General features: G+C 37.4%; 1 protein-coding gene across 5 annotated transcripts in view; it reads left to right on the top strand.

Annotated features, from left to right (window-relative positions):
* Positions 1 to 8454: 8454 nt before the first annotated feature.
* The window catches only part of chrm3a (cholinergic receptor, muscarinic 3a), a 112281-nt gene continuing 106456 nt past the window's right edge, over positions 8455 to 14279 (top strand). For all 5 annotated transcript variants that reach the window (XM_079854391.1, XM_079854388.1, XM_079854387.1 and 2 more), the window contains exons 1-2: positions 8455 to 8508; positions 9858 to 9986. The gene's annotated coding sequence lies outside the window, so the exon portion shown is untranslated. The remainder of the gene's footprint in view (positions 8509 to 9857; positions 9987 to 14279) is intronic.

Below are 14279 nucleotides of genomic sequence, written 5' to 3'. Positions count from 1 at the left end.
CACTCTTGGTGTCAGAAATGGAATATTCTTTATTTTTTATTTTATTTTTTTTGCATTCATGTACTGGATTTCCTATGCAGTATTTTTAGTCTTGTCCTCTGTTTGAAGGTACAGGAAAAAGCGAACGTCCCCTCATTAAATACCACCAGTAAGCCCACATGTCGTATTCTATCTCATTTTAATATGACAACAAGAACACTCTGAATGCATCTGCAAAACAATGGCAATTAAAGCAGCAGAAGTTATCCCCGCACTTCATGCAACAAAGACGACAGTTCAAGAACAAGCCAGTGTAATGGTTGGACAGGAGTGGCGACGTGAAAGCTTGTGAGTTGTGAGGTTAATGAGCACAGATTTGTTTGCTTTCACCATGCTGTGGGGCGTAAATAATGGATACCACATATTTTTCCTTGTCATTTTTACATTTGCCGTTTCCTCTTTTCTGTTTGTCTCTTAGTCATTGGTGAGTGTGCATGTGTGAGCCTGTTTGTGACACATTGAAAATGAGAGTCCTCAAAAATCCTCACGTTAATGAGCAGTCAGCCTCCGCTCTCACTCCGGTTACCCGTCTGCTCTTCCTCTTTTTCATTATTTTCTTCATTTTCTCTTCAGCAATGCTCTGGAGAACAGGAAAAATCACTGACCCTCCCCTGACAATTTCAGTATAAACAAATGTTTTTGTACAAAACATTCAATTAGCATTTGCATGAACAATCACACTGGAGTTAGTTTGTGACCACTAGTGAAAAAGCTTGTTTTTTTATATATTAATTTTTTTTTTTAATATAAATTGTATTATAACATTTATTTTACTTCTTACCTAGAAATACAATAGCATCTTATTTTTCCTTTTCTTTTTTTTAAATCATGTGACTTAGAATGCTGGAGTAATGGCTTCTTGATTTTAGCTTTGCCATCAGACATATCAGTTGCGTTTTAAAAAAAAATGTATTAATAATATTTAATTGTAATAATATTTCCACAATATTACTGTTTTTACTATATTTTTTATTAAAGCTGCAGTCTGTAGTTTTTCCTCTTTGTCGCCATCTCTGTTCAAAATCTGCAATTGCAGTTATTCGCAGAATTATCAACTTTACGTGGGTTGTGCCGCGGCACGACACAGCGCGGATGATTCCAATGTTTTAAGGAGAAACCTCAAAACATCACCGCGTCGGTGTGGATACTGTCTTTCGGAAACACAGATTCTACTTTTTGGAAGTATGACCAACATAAGAATTTTCACTGGAAAATGTAATCTGAACAAATAACATCCACTTTTGTTCTGACCAACTAAGGAAAAAAAAAAGTATTGCAGTAAATCGCACTGAAATTGTGTCAAACCGTGCAAATTATACTTAGTTCTAAAATTGTTAATGTTAACAACATCAGCATTGCGTGACTATGCCCTTCCGATATTTATCCTTGTTTTTGCATGGGTCCGGTTGCAGTCTCTTTTTTTCTGTACCCACTCCGAAGTCCGAAGTCTTTTGCATTTTACAACGGGTGAATCTCCAGTTGTCACTGCTGATTGTCGTTTGAACCTTTCTGGATCCGCCATCAAACTGATAAGTTAAATTATAATTATATCAAGTGCTGTGAGAAAAGGCTATAAATCTCCACCTCCAACATCCGCACACACAATATAGCCTACCAGTCAGGACTCCTTCTTTATGTGTACAGATGTGACGTAATGACGCAAAGACATGCTCGAATTTCCCGCAGAAATCCACCAGTACCACTGGAATTAAAAACATTATTACAAGCTTACCGTTTTGAATCGAGCTGAAGCAAGCAGATAGTTTTGAACACTGGCTGGTTATGTACTTGCTCAAAAATTTATTTTGGATAATTTTTAACCCAAAGAAGTTACGGAATGCAGCTTTAAATAAATGCAGCCTTGGTGAGCTTAAGAGACATTTATAATGTTTTATATATTTTATGTGTAGGCTATATAAAGAGATGTGGACAAAAGTGTGGCAAAGAGAGATGTTGAAAGAGGCAGACTAAAAGAACAGAAAATAGAAAGAGAGAGTGAAAATGACCTTAGAAGATAGTGTGTGCGGATGGAGGGGGAGAAAAAGCCAGACAGAACAAATGACCTCAGCTATAAAAGTATTAGTTAAGGTGAGGGTGTGAAAAAGGTCGTCCAATGAGCTTTTATTTATAGCAACAGGAATATAACTCTATCTCCTGCCTTAGAGCAATGTGTGTGTGTGTGAGTGTGTGTGTTGTCTTTATCCCATTCTATCTTTGTTTGTTTTCACAGACCACCATCATGTTTCACTGGTCTTTATGTGTTTTCACTCATATCTCTGCTCAAGGATATTAATGACACCCTCATTTCACAATACCCCCCCCCCCCACACCAGCAGATGTGTAAAATAAAACCTGACCTCAGCCAATATACGTCACAATCAGAAAACAAACACCAGACAGAGAGCAAATTCATCTCTATTAGGCATTTATATTTAGCACATCCTGATAATAGCCTATACACGCTCAGCGGCTTCCCCTGCAACCGGATATCAGAGGTGTCTTGATTTACTGCTATAAACATTGTTTGTCATGGTCAACCACATTTAGAACGATATAAAGTGCAATTAGGGATATTCAGATGGTTTATCAGATCAGATTTTAAATGTGTAGGCCTAGACAAAATTGGGAAAATTATGTTTATTCGGTTTGGGTGGTAATTTCCTGTCCCAAATCTGTTTTGGCAAATGTGACACTTAATGACTGTAAATCAAGAAGCAAATATAATTGTTAGAGTAGTAAATCTCTCTCATATTTATATATTTAAGCCCATTCGCTGCCATGCAAACAGCTGTTTATTTTCTCAGCTCTGCAAAACATGTTGATTAGATAAACTGATTATGATATTTCCTTTGGGCTGAAACAAGTGATTCTTGATGCCAGAACACTCCATGCATGCAGTGATATTTGCAAGTCTTTGATTGCTCATGCATTTGAGTATCATTGATTGTTTTGATAGAGCCCTTGAGTAGATGCCAATGGTATCAACAATCGACCTTTTCTATATTTTCCCATCCATTGAGGTATTTATTGAAACGGTGATTTACATTTGGTGGTTAAAAAAGTACACTAACTTTTTTTTTTATTCTTTAGATTGAAATAAGTACCTTTTTTTTTCAACAAGGATGCATTCAATTGATCAAAAGTGACAGTAAAGAGATTTACTCTAACGTTACGAAATATTTCTATTTCAAATAAATGCTGTTCTTAACTTTCTATTCATCAAAAAATCCTGGAAAAAAGGTTTCCGGACAACTGTTTTCAACATTCATAATAATAAAAAATTATTTAGTGAGCACAAAGCTATTAGAATGATTTCTGGAGGATCGCCTGACACTAAAGACTGGAGTAATGATGCTGAATATTCAACTTTAAATTACATCTTAAAATATATTCAAATGTATTTTCAATTGTATTGTAGTATTTCACAATATTACAGTTTTTATATTTTAGATCAAATAAATGCACCTTTTGTGAGCATAAGAGACTTTTTTCAAAAACATTAAACCCAACATTTTTGACTGTTATAACGTGACGTATTTTGAGATAAGGTCAAATTTAAGTTTTTACACAAGCAGTTTTAAACTGAAGAGGGGATCAGCTGTAGAACATTCGGGACTGGAATGTCTAGTGCTGGGTACGCACTAAAAGATAATCGGGCTGATTTTGGGCCGATTTCCCCCCTTCCAACAATCCTATGTCCCGATTATCTTGATGGTTCATCAGATTTTCCCTTGGTGTGAGGTGTGTTAAGAGTGTCCGAACCTGATCGGAAGAATGTCGAAGCCGCCCTGATCGCGAATCGTAAATATTCAACATGTTTAATATTTACGATCAGAAATCCTGATGTGTGGGGGGAACCCCGAGGACAAACGCGCGCACGCTCTGGAGATTATTACGTGAAACGAAACAATATCCAATCAGAAAGCGAGATGATGGAAGACGGAAACATAACGCAGTCATGGCGCAGCACAAAGTGAAATTGATGTGGACAGCAGAGATGGAGGATCAGCTTGTTGATTTCTGGCAACAGCACAAATGTTTATACAACGCAATTTATACTACACAAATGTCGTGTAAAACCTTTCCAAACACTATCATCGCAATTTCTTCCTGCATATCGTCCGCCATGCTTATTCTGAGGTCTCGCGAGATTTTGCGAGATTTCCTGTGTTCACAGTCGAGACTCTGGTTGAAAATCTGTTCGTGTGTGGTGTACTGTCTTTGTCACATCATGGCACACCATAGCCTGGCAAGCCAGACCTACATCAAGATGTTAGGTCTGGCAACTCACCATAGACACGGCTCAATCCGAGGGGCGGGATAAACGGCTGTCTTTATTCCCTCTGCACGCAACAGGACAGCGCTTCAACCAACCAGAGCGTTTTCCCAACAGCGGAGGTAACGTTAGAGTTGATAGATTCAACTTTTGCCATATCTGGCCGGCAAAACTACGAACACATCTTCCTTTTTTAAGAATGACTTAAGTGCCGTTCTTTGCTCTTTTCTCAAAGAAAAACTTAACTCCAAGTCCTCCAGAGTCGCGGCCAAAGCCGATTCGAAAGACTGTTCGCCAGCAGCAGCAGCCATTCTTTGTTTTCAAGTAGCAGGGAACCGTCGCAACTCTGTCGTCATTATGTTAAGCCCGCCCCGCCTACTCTATACACGATGTGATTGGCCTGACCTAATTTTGTTTTTTTTCCAGCTCGAAAGTCAACGGAGAGTTGCTAGACTACCCTGGCTGCAAAATAAATTTTGCTGCCGCTAGGGTGCGTCTCGATTTCTAGGCTAGGCACACCACACACTATAGGAGCAAAACGGTTAAATCTAGGATTTTTTTGTCCTCATGTTTGTGGTCTATCACATTTTGAAAATCTTATAAGATGTAAAAATTCTTTTGGTGTGTACCCAGCATCAGTCTATACAAATGTAGAGGACAGTTGTGAAACAAACAAAAAAAATTGCTTCATCACAGTCTCCAATTGAGACGACTGTGTGTACAAATTTGTGTGCATTAAGGCACTGGCACCTCGAATGATTCTCTGGATTTGGCATTTACGATTAAACCCAGAACTGATCAAAAGTGATTGTTATTTTGAAGTTTGCAGGTGGGTCCACAAGACATTAATGGGCATTTTACATCCAAAGTCTTCGCTTCCAATATGGATTCTCCCATTTTCGATTCAATTAACTTCCTTAATTACATTTCTGGCTTTATTTTTTTTTTTAAAGCTTGGCCTGTTCTAATCTCTATTGCCTCCACAGTTCAAACAGCACCAAGCTTTTCCAGCCAATCCAATTATTTCCTTGTTTTGGTTTGCAGCTGATGTGTCAGTGATGAAGGTAATTTCATCCTGACTATTTCCATATAAATAGAGATCTTCAGCACCAGAGTCACAGTCCTTTTGTAGGTTTGTGCAACCAGAATGATTTCTTTGTTATAAAAAAAAATAAAGCTTGTGAAGACTTGACTGCCTCTGTTCTCATTCGGCGTGTATCAGATGGTGACGGGATAAAAGCAAGATATTTTTGTGCAATTTCAAACACACATCATTATTGTTTTATAAAAACTCCATAATGCTTTAACACTTATAAAAATCTTTATGGAAAAATGTGAAAAACTAGTTTCGCTGACCTACTGGGGTTGCGTGCATCCCTTAATTATTAGTTCACAGAACGACTCTTTATCATTTGCACTGCAGTTGATTTATAATCGGTAGTGAGTGATATACTAAAATATACAGCGACACACAATCTTTCTCTCATGCAGACACACACTTCTGTAGCAGCGCAAAACAGAGTGGAACAAAGCATTTCGTTTCTGACTCCCTATCCTGCAAAACAAACCCTGATTGCAATTAACTCCTGCCTGGGCGGAAACCACACAGAAAGACGACAGCAACATGCTCAGTGTAATCAAATAGGATTGTGCTAACCACAAATCTGGGGCTCAGGTTTCATTTGAAAAAACAAAACAAAAAAAAAACGAGAGTGCCAGTCAATTCTTTCTTTCTTTCTTTAGCATGTGATGTTTTGAGCAAAGTTCTTTGGAATCAGCTCTTTGGAATACTTAATTCTGATTGGTCAGTCATGCCAATCCAACTGTCAGATATTTGCTAATAGAGTGCAACAATCTCATTCATTCTCTCCATAGGGGATTAGGGGCCTAGGCTACTACATTTGGTTTGAAACTTGCAACCTTTAAAAAATATGGTCTAAATAGTATGAATGAAATTTCGATGTACTAGGCTACATCCGCCATGTTGTCATTGTCATGTGACAGATGGCGCTACTCTCGTGGCTTTATGGGATAGTAAAGTGAATGTGCACTTCTGAATCTCTGCGAAAATAGTAGGTAATACGGTTTATTTTGGCCTACTCTGTTGTCGAATAACTTATAAACCTTTAAAGACATGAAGACCTACTCAGGGCTGAACTGGGACAAAAAATCGGCCCTGGCATTTTGGCCCAGACTGGCCCACTACATGATCATAAACACCACCAATCTTTGCACGCCCTTGAATATACCAAATTCTATTCCTGAAAACCACATGTAATGAGTACTGAATGTTTTAATAAATTACTTTTGTTGTTGTTGTTGTTGTTGTTGTTATTTCATCTGTTAACTCTCACTCGTTCCTCAGTGAGAGTTAACAGATGAAATAACAAAAAAAAAAAAAAAAATATGATCATTTATTAAAACAATCTAACTAATTTTCTCTGGAAGAAAATTTTGAGCATTTTAATGTTAAATTCATCAATCTGGTGCACTTTGAGAGTTCAAAATTAAAAGTTACTCATTACAATTCGAGTAAAATGCGGTAGCCTAATCGTCAAATATGCAGATGTGGAAATAATGCGTAACTGGGTAATGGGTTCCTACACTCATGATGACATATCTCAAGAAGTGTTTTGAAAGTAGATTTGCTTACCGCAGGATCTACACTTTCTCATCTCTCTCCTTATCCTCCTCACTATCATCATCATCAGCCACAGGAGCTGATGAAGGTCCTACTGCTGCAGAATATATATCTGTTATTTTGACACATTTTACAGCGTCTGCTTGAAGGGGGGCCTGTTTCTTTTTTTTCACGCTATTTCTCTGCACATTCCTTGCGTTTCTTCTCCATCTCTCTGACTGTTTTGACAGATACACACCATAGACAGTAAAAGAAATGGACACAGCGACCCCATAGGTTTCAACGGAGACAAGTGAAGTCAATTAGAAGCACTGACTCCCTGGGGGTCGAGCGTACTGCGCAGACTCAAACTGAGCTTGACGACGTATGTGACGTGAGCAGCCCGTCTGTCTTCTATTAGCTGTGCCAAGAGAAATCTGAATCATTCCCTTCCGAAACTTGCAGAGACGGAGATCGTGAGTAGGAGGTGTCCATGAGCTAGGAGCAGGATAAACTTTTGCCAAGTATTCTGATTAATTACTTTGTCATTTTGCCTCCACGTCCCCCCGATTGCCCGCGAGCTTCTCCTCCTGTCTATATGGTAATTTCTCTACTGTGCGACAGAGAGTCGCAGGTTATGACGCAATCGTTAGCCTATTTTTACAAAAATTGCTTCTACGGGGCCATAACGTAAGCTACAAGGTAATGGAGCCTTTTATACATTTTCGTGTTTGTTTGGAAATAAAAAATGGACAAATGGAGTCTTTAAACGCCTCAGATGTAAAGTTATTCACTGTCAAAGTGACGCCAAAATGAATGGGAGTCAATGGAATGCTAACAGCAGGTGGGGGTCCGCTAATCAATGGCGGCGCCCGGGGAATAAAATATTAAACCCTGCCCCCCTGATACACACTGACACTGCACGCTCGCTCAGAGCCCAAAGGGGAAGGTGTTTAAAGATGTGATTGGCTCAGCCCAGTGTCAATCAATAAAAATAACCAATGGGCCGCCGATCTACGTGTTTCATGGGCCGGTCTGTCAGAAAAAAAGAAAAGAAGAAAAACCTAACGCTGACTTTTTTTAACCAATTCATTACACAGGCACAAAGACCCCGGCGCCGCCAATTAAGCAAAACAAAACGAATGGGCCGCCGATGTACAAGTTTTATGGGCCATTAAGACAAAAAAAAAAAAAGACAAAAAAAGTATGAGATGTATCGGCCCAAAAAGCACGTTGGCCCATGGCCAGTGGACCTACTGTAAGAGAAAGGTTTGTCAATAATATAGGTCTACTTTTTGTTGAAGTTACACAGTTTTGTACCTTGTCCCCTTGTCCGATTTAAATAAATTTTTGCTTAAAATGTTAAGTTTGTAATGTTGTGATTCTCTAAACTCTTTCCCGCCATTAATGTACAGTAGGTCCACTACATAACGAAATTTTCCGTCTTTCCGTGTTTTTTACTGTTATACGGTAGGGGGCGCTATGATACATCTTCTGAAAGAGTACAGGATCTCTGGACCAAAACACAAGCGAAGAAGCAGAAACAAGCGAAATAATGTAAGCAGGTGCATTGGTATGTAAAATAACAATCATCAACATTAAACAGCATCAAAACTGCCTAATGTTAGGCTACTAAATGAAAAGTTGACCCAGGACGAGTTATAGGACTGTACAAGCATAGGAATCCATTTATTTATTGATCATCATTCTGAATCCGATCTGAATGTAGTCTTCGACAAAAATGGGAAAGAGTTCGCTAACTGCTGGTTGATTTGGTTCATGGGCTGCTGAAAAGTTGCACTCTATTTTATATTGCAATGCTCTATCTGTCATTAAATTATTGAAATCAGAATCGCTATTTCATTTATCATATCATTTATCGATTTTTAGTGAAAAATACCTCAGATGACAGTTTTAATATTGTTGCAGTATTTGTCTTGTTGCTAAGCCGATTGTTTTGTACGTTGTAATCAAGTTTTTTTTCCTCAGCGGAAGCTGTAAGATAATATACAGGTGAACTCATTAAATAATTTGAACTCAGTGATTTCATATCCACATATTTATTTGGAAAGTATCCTAGCTTGTAAGCAGGATTATACAGTAAGCTCTAGTCAACACCGAATAAAAGAAGTGGATGAGTTATTCAGGATCACTTTTCGAGGTCGTCTCCCTCCATCTGAATACACTGATTGATGAGTCTATATTTTATATTTTACCAAACACCAAATCTAATACGCTTTCTGTTTCTGTTTTCATGGTGATTCTGTTTTACCTGTGACTGACCTAGGCCTACTCTTCTTTACTGATCTTCCTCTCTATTATACTTCTTTCAAAGTGCAGTCTCATCTATTACTACTGTTTATGAAGACTCTGACCATACGAAAACATCATCATTACGGTAGCACAAGGGCCTCTTTGAGACACTAATCAGATCAGAAGCCTCTCCCACTCCATCAGTTATGCCTTATTCTCCATTACAAAGAGAATTAGCCTGCTTCTGCAGTTACCCAATGCCTTTACAGAATACTAATATGAGTCCAACACACAAACCCAGATGTGCGCCCAGGAAGGTGAGACAGGACAAGACGTACACACACACACACACACACACACACACCTACACACACACACACACACACACACACACACACACACACACACACACACACACACACACACACACACACACACACACACACACACACACACACACACACACACAAGCATTCATGCAAGCAGACAAACATCCACCTGCTCACAGCTTGTCCTACGCTTTCAAAGTCTTCTGTCCAAATGAGCTCTTCAGCTTCCTTCTGCATGATCCTGCCTGGATGTCCTTCCCAGAATTCATTGAGGCAGATAAACGGAACACCACAGAGATACTTTTGAAGTTAATGTGAATTTACTTTTTCCTCTTTCAAGATGTGGAGCAAAATCTATCCTTTATGCATGAGGAGCAGGATGAACCATTACCCATAGTCCACTGCAGCGAGTCTGTGCGGAAGCAACTGAATCTCCTTGATATTCTAGAGAGACTCTGACATGAAGCAGGTAATTACAAGGACTTGGTTATGCCTGTGTTTGTGTGTCCGCATATATATGTGCATGCATGTCTTCATGTTTGTGTGCATGTGCTTGTTCATGCTGTAGGTGAGTCCTGAAAATGGAAATGACTCTATCAAACATCTGTTGAGCAGATGTCACACATATTCAATAACCACTGAGAATTTCATCACATGAAAATTACAAAATCATCCATCTCTCGTGTTCTGCGGGATTATGACTGTACTTCAGACACAAGTGGTCTTAATGGGCTTCTGCATTAAAGAAAGGTTTAATGGCCTCCAATTCAGATTGTATGAAAACACACTGTGCCTTTGAAGGTGAAGTGTCATTTAGTGTGAGGAATTTTATTTATTTATTTATTTTTTGGAGAAAAATTCACAGAAGTCATCAATATTTTGGTTGGTTTAGCCAGATGTGAAAGACTACAAACTAAAAACTGAATGTGAATATTTAGCTTTTTTTGACTATAGGAGTAAACTGGAATATTTAATAAATGGCCTGGATTAAAAGCCATAAAACTCAAGTTTTCATGAGGTCTTTATTACAGATATTTTAACAGATGCAGAAATTTTGATGAAAAAATATATATTTAATATATATATATGAGAATAAAGATGATTGCACTAAGATATCTCTCATTGATCTGAATCATCTAATTGACCCAGATATCCACACTCAATGTCCAGAAAGTCACAGATAGAGAAGCTAATTTAATTTTCTTTGCTTTAGAGATGTTTCTTACAGCTGCAAGTGATAATGCACAGTTGCACATTTTAATTACAATAATTCATGATGAAAACAGTTTATGATCAAAATATTGTTGATAAAACTATTGACCATAAGGTCAGAAACGGCTTGTAGGAGGCTTGACAGAGAGGCAGGCAAATGGACATTGTTAAAGGGATACTCCACTTTTTTTGGAACTAGGCTCATTTTACAACTCCCCCAGAGTTAAACAGTTGAGTTTTACCGTTTTCGAATCCATTCAGCCGAACTCCGGGTCTGGCGGTACCACTTTTAGCATAGCTTAGCATAGATCATTGAATCGGACAAGACCATTAGCATCTCTCTCAAAAAAATGACCAAAGAGTTTTGATATTTTTTCTTTTTTTTTTTATAATTTTTTTATTGAAGGAAGAACAAAGTGATGTATCACATACATAAAGAGTTTAACAATACTCCTTGTTTTTACAATTTTTTCCCTTTCCCACAACCCACCCACTGAACAAAGAGAGAAAAAAATAAAAAAATAAAAAAAAAAAAAAAAAATAAATAATGATAATAATAATAATACAATATATAAGCGATGTAAAAAAAAAAAAAAAAAAAAAAAAAAAATAATAATAAAAAATAAAAAAAATAAAAAAATAAAAAAAAAATTAAAAAAAAACATTTCAAAGTTCTAATATTATAAACAGTGAGAAAATAATTGACAACATTGTCAGCCAACTGTGTCGGATTACGTCATCCAACCCAATGTGCACAAGCCTTTTAATAAAAATTAGTTTTAGTTTGGGGGGAGAGTTGCATCCTTTTCAAAATAAGAAATCATTGGGGACCATACTGAATAAAAACGTTTGGTGGATCCTCTAAGAGAATATTTAATTTTCTCCAGTTTCAAAAACAGCATCACATCACTAAGCCAGAGTGAAACTAAGGGTGGTTTACTTGACTTCCAATCAAGTAATATTCTTCTACGAGCCAAAAGACATGCAAAAGCACATGCGTCCTGACACTTTTTGGACATGACCACATCTTGTTCAGGTACTCCAAAGACAGCCATCTCAAAACTAGGCCTGATATCCTTAACATATACCTCAGACAAAATTTTAAATATAGCTGTCCAGTAATCCAGCAGTCTGGGACAAGTCCAAAACATATGAGCAAGGTCTGCTTTAGCAGAGCGACAACGCTCACATGTATCAGCCACATTTGCGTATATCTTAGACAGCCTAACCTTGCTGTAATGAAGTCTGTGGAGGACTTTGAACTGGATTAAACCCAAGCGTGTACAGGAGGTTGTTCCATTCACTCTAGATAATGCATTATTCCAGGTTTCCTCTGAAATATCCACTGCCAAATCTTTTGTCCACTCTGCACGGATTTTATCTAGATTAATATTTTTTATTGACATTAAAATATTATATATATTAGAAATTATTCCCTTCAAATGTAAGGGAATGTTTAAAATTGCATCCAATTCTGTACTGGGAGGAATGGATGGATATGTGGGACAAAGATTTTGAATTAGATGACGAACCTGAAAATATCTAAACATGTGTGAACTTGGCAGATTATATTTTGAGGAGAGGTTGGAAAAAGAGGCGAAAAAATCATCAATGAAAAGATCACTAAATTTGACAAGACCTGTCTGCTGCCACTGACTGAAGATCGAGTCCAATTGAGCTGGAAGGAATAGGTGATTTTTGCATATAGGACTGGCTATGAGGAAGTCTTTAAAACCAAAACATTGTCTAAATTGAAACCAAATCTTGAGAGTATTTGCGACGACTGGGCATAGAGTATACATAGAAATACAAAGGGGCAATTTAGATAAAGCTAAAGCAGGAAGGGATGATGAGGTACAGGAGTTTGCCTCTGAGATACACCAGACATCTTTGGGGTTCTGAAGCCAATAAAGTACTTTCGAGATATTTGCAGCCCAATAATAGTACCTGAAATTAGGAAGCGCTAAACCACCTTGAGATTTCTGTCTCTGGAGAAATTCCTTCCTAATCCTAGGTGTTTTTCCACCCCAGATAAATGATGAAATAAGTCTGTCTAAATTCTGAAAAAAGGATTTTGTTAAAAATATTGGAATGCATTGAAACAAGTACAAGAATCTTGGTAAAATGTTCATTTTTACACAGTTAATTCTACCTGCAAGAGAGAGAAATAGCAAATTCCATTTTTTGAGGTCTAATTTTAACTTGTCAATTAGAGGGACAAAGTTCTCTTTGTAAAGGTTAGGGAAGCCCTGTGTGATGTTTATACCTAAATATCTAAAACCCGATGTAGACAACTGAAAAGGTATATTGGTATTCGAAATCTGGAGGCCCTTACTGTTTATGGGGAAGCAGACACTTTTCGAAAAGTTCAGTTTATAGCCTGAGAAAGTTCCAAATTGTTTCAAAATTTTAACTACCTGTGGAATACCTAAGATCGGATCTGAAAGATACAACAGCATATCATCGGCATATAAGGATACTCTATGTTCTATGCCCTTACAGATGATGCCAGTGAAATACTGTGAATGTCTTAATGCTATAGATAGGGGCTCGATGGCTAAAGTAAAAAGTAAAGGGCTAAGAGGGCATCCTTGTCTTGTACCCCGTGATAGGGGAAAATACTTTGAACATACTCTATTTGTAATTACAGATGCTTTAGGGGAAAAATATAATAACTTAATCAATGAGAGAAGAGATGTATCAAAACCAAATCTTTCCAGCACAAAGAATAAATATTTCCACTCCACCCTGTCGAATGCTTTTTCAGCATCTAACGAGATGACTACTTGAGGAACAGGGTTTCGAGAAAGTTTAGACGAGTGTATTACCCCTAACAATCTCCGGATATTACTAAAAGAGTGTTGACCTCTGACAAATCCTGTCTGGTCTTTTGAAATCAAATTCTCTATTACTGTATCTAATCGTAAAGCAAGGATTTTTGCCAAAATTTTTACATCTGAATTTAAGAGAGAGATTGGCCTATACGAGTTACATTTCAGGGGATCTTTTCCAGGTTTTAGTAAGAGTATAATGTTTGCTTCATTCAAGGTTTGTGGCAGGCTACCCTTTTCCAATGAGTCCTCAAACATATCAAGAAGAATAGGGGCTAATTTATCTGCAAATTTTTTGTAAAAATCTATTGGATAACCATCAGGGCCAGGAGTTTTTTTGCTCTGCATTAATGTGATCGAGTTTAAAATCTCTTCTATTTGTATGGGCTTATCCAAATTAGTTTTCTGCACAGAATTGAGGGTGGGTATATCTATATTGTTTAAAAATTCAAAGATTTCAGAGTTAGATTCAGGGCTTTCAGAAGTATACAAATTTGAGAAGTAGTTCTTAAAAGTGTTATTAATTTCAATTGGATTAACTATTAAATCATTATTACTGTTCGAAATTTGAGGTATAAGTTGAGAGGCAGCTTTAGATTTTAACTGGTGGGCTAGAAGTCGACCTGCCTTTTCTCCATGTTCATAAATATAACCTTTAGAACGTGATAAATACCATTCAGTTTTATTTGTTGATAACAGATTGTATTGAACTTGAAGGT

The sequence above is a fragment of the Squalius cephalus genome (genome assembly GCF_949319135.1).
Source record: "Squalius cephalus genome assembly, chromosome: 20".
In the NCBI taxonomy this organism is placed as follows: domain Eukaryota; kingdom Metazoa; phylum Chordata; class Actinopteri; order Cypriniformes; family Leuciscidae; genus Squalius; species Squalius cephalus.
Note: the sequence above shows the minus strand (reverse complement) of the source record. Positions and strands in the feature narration are given on the sequence as shown.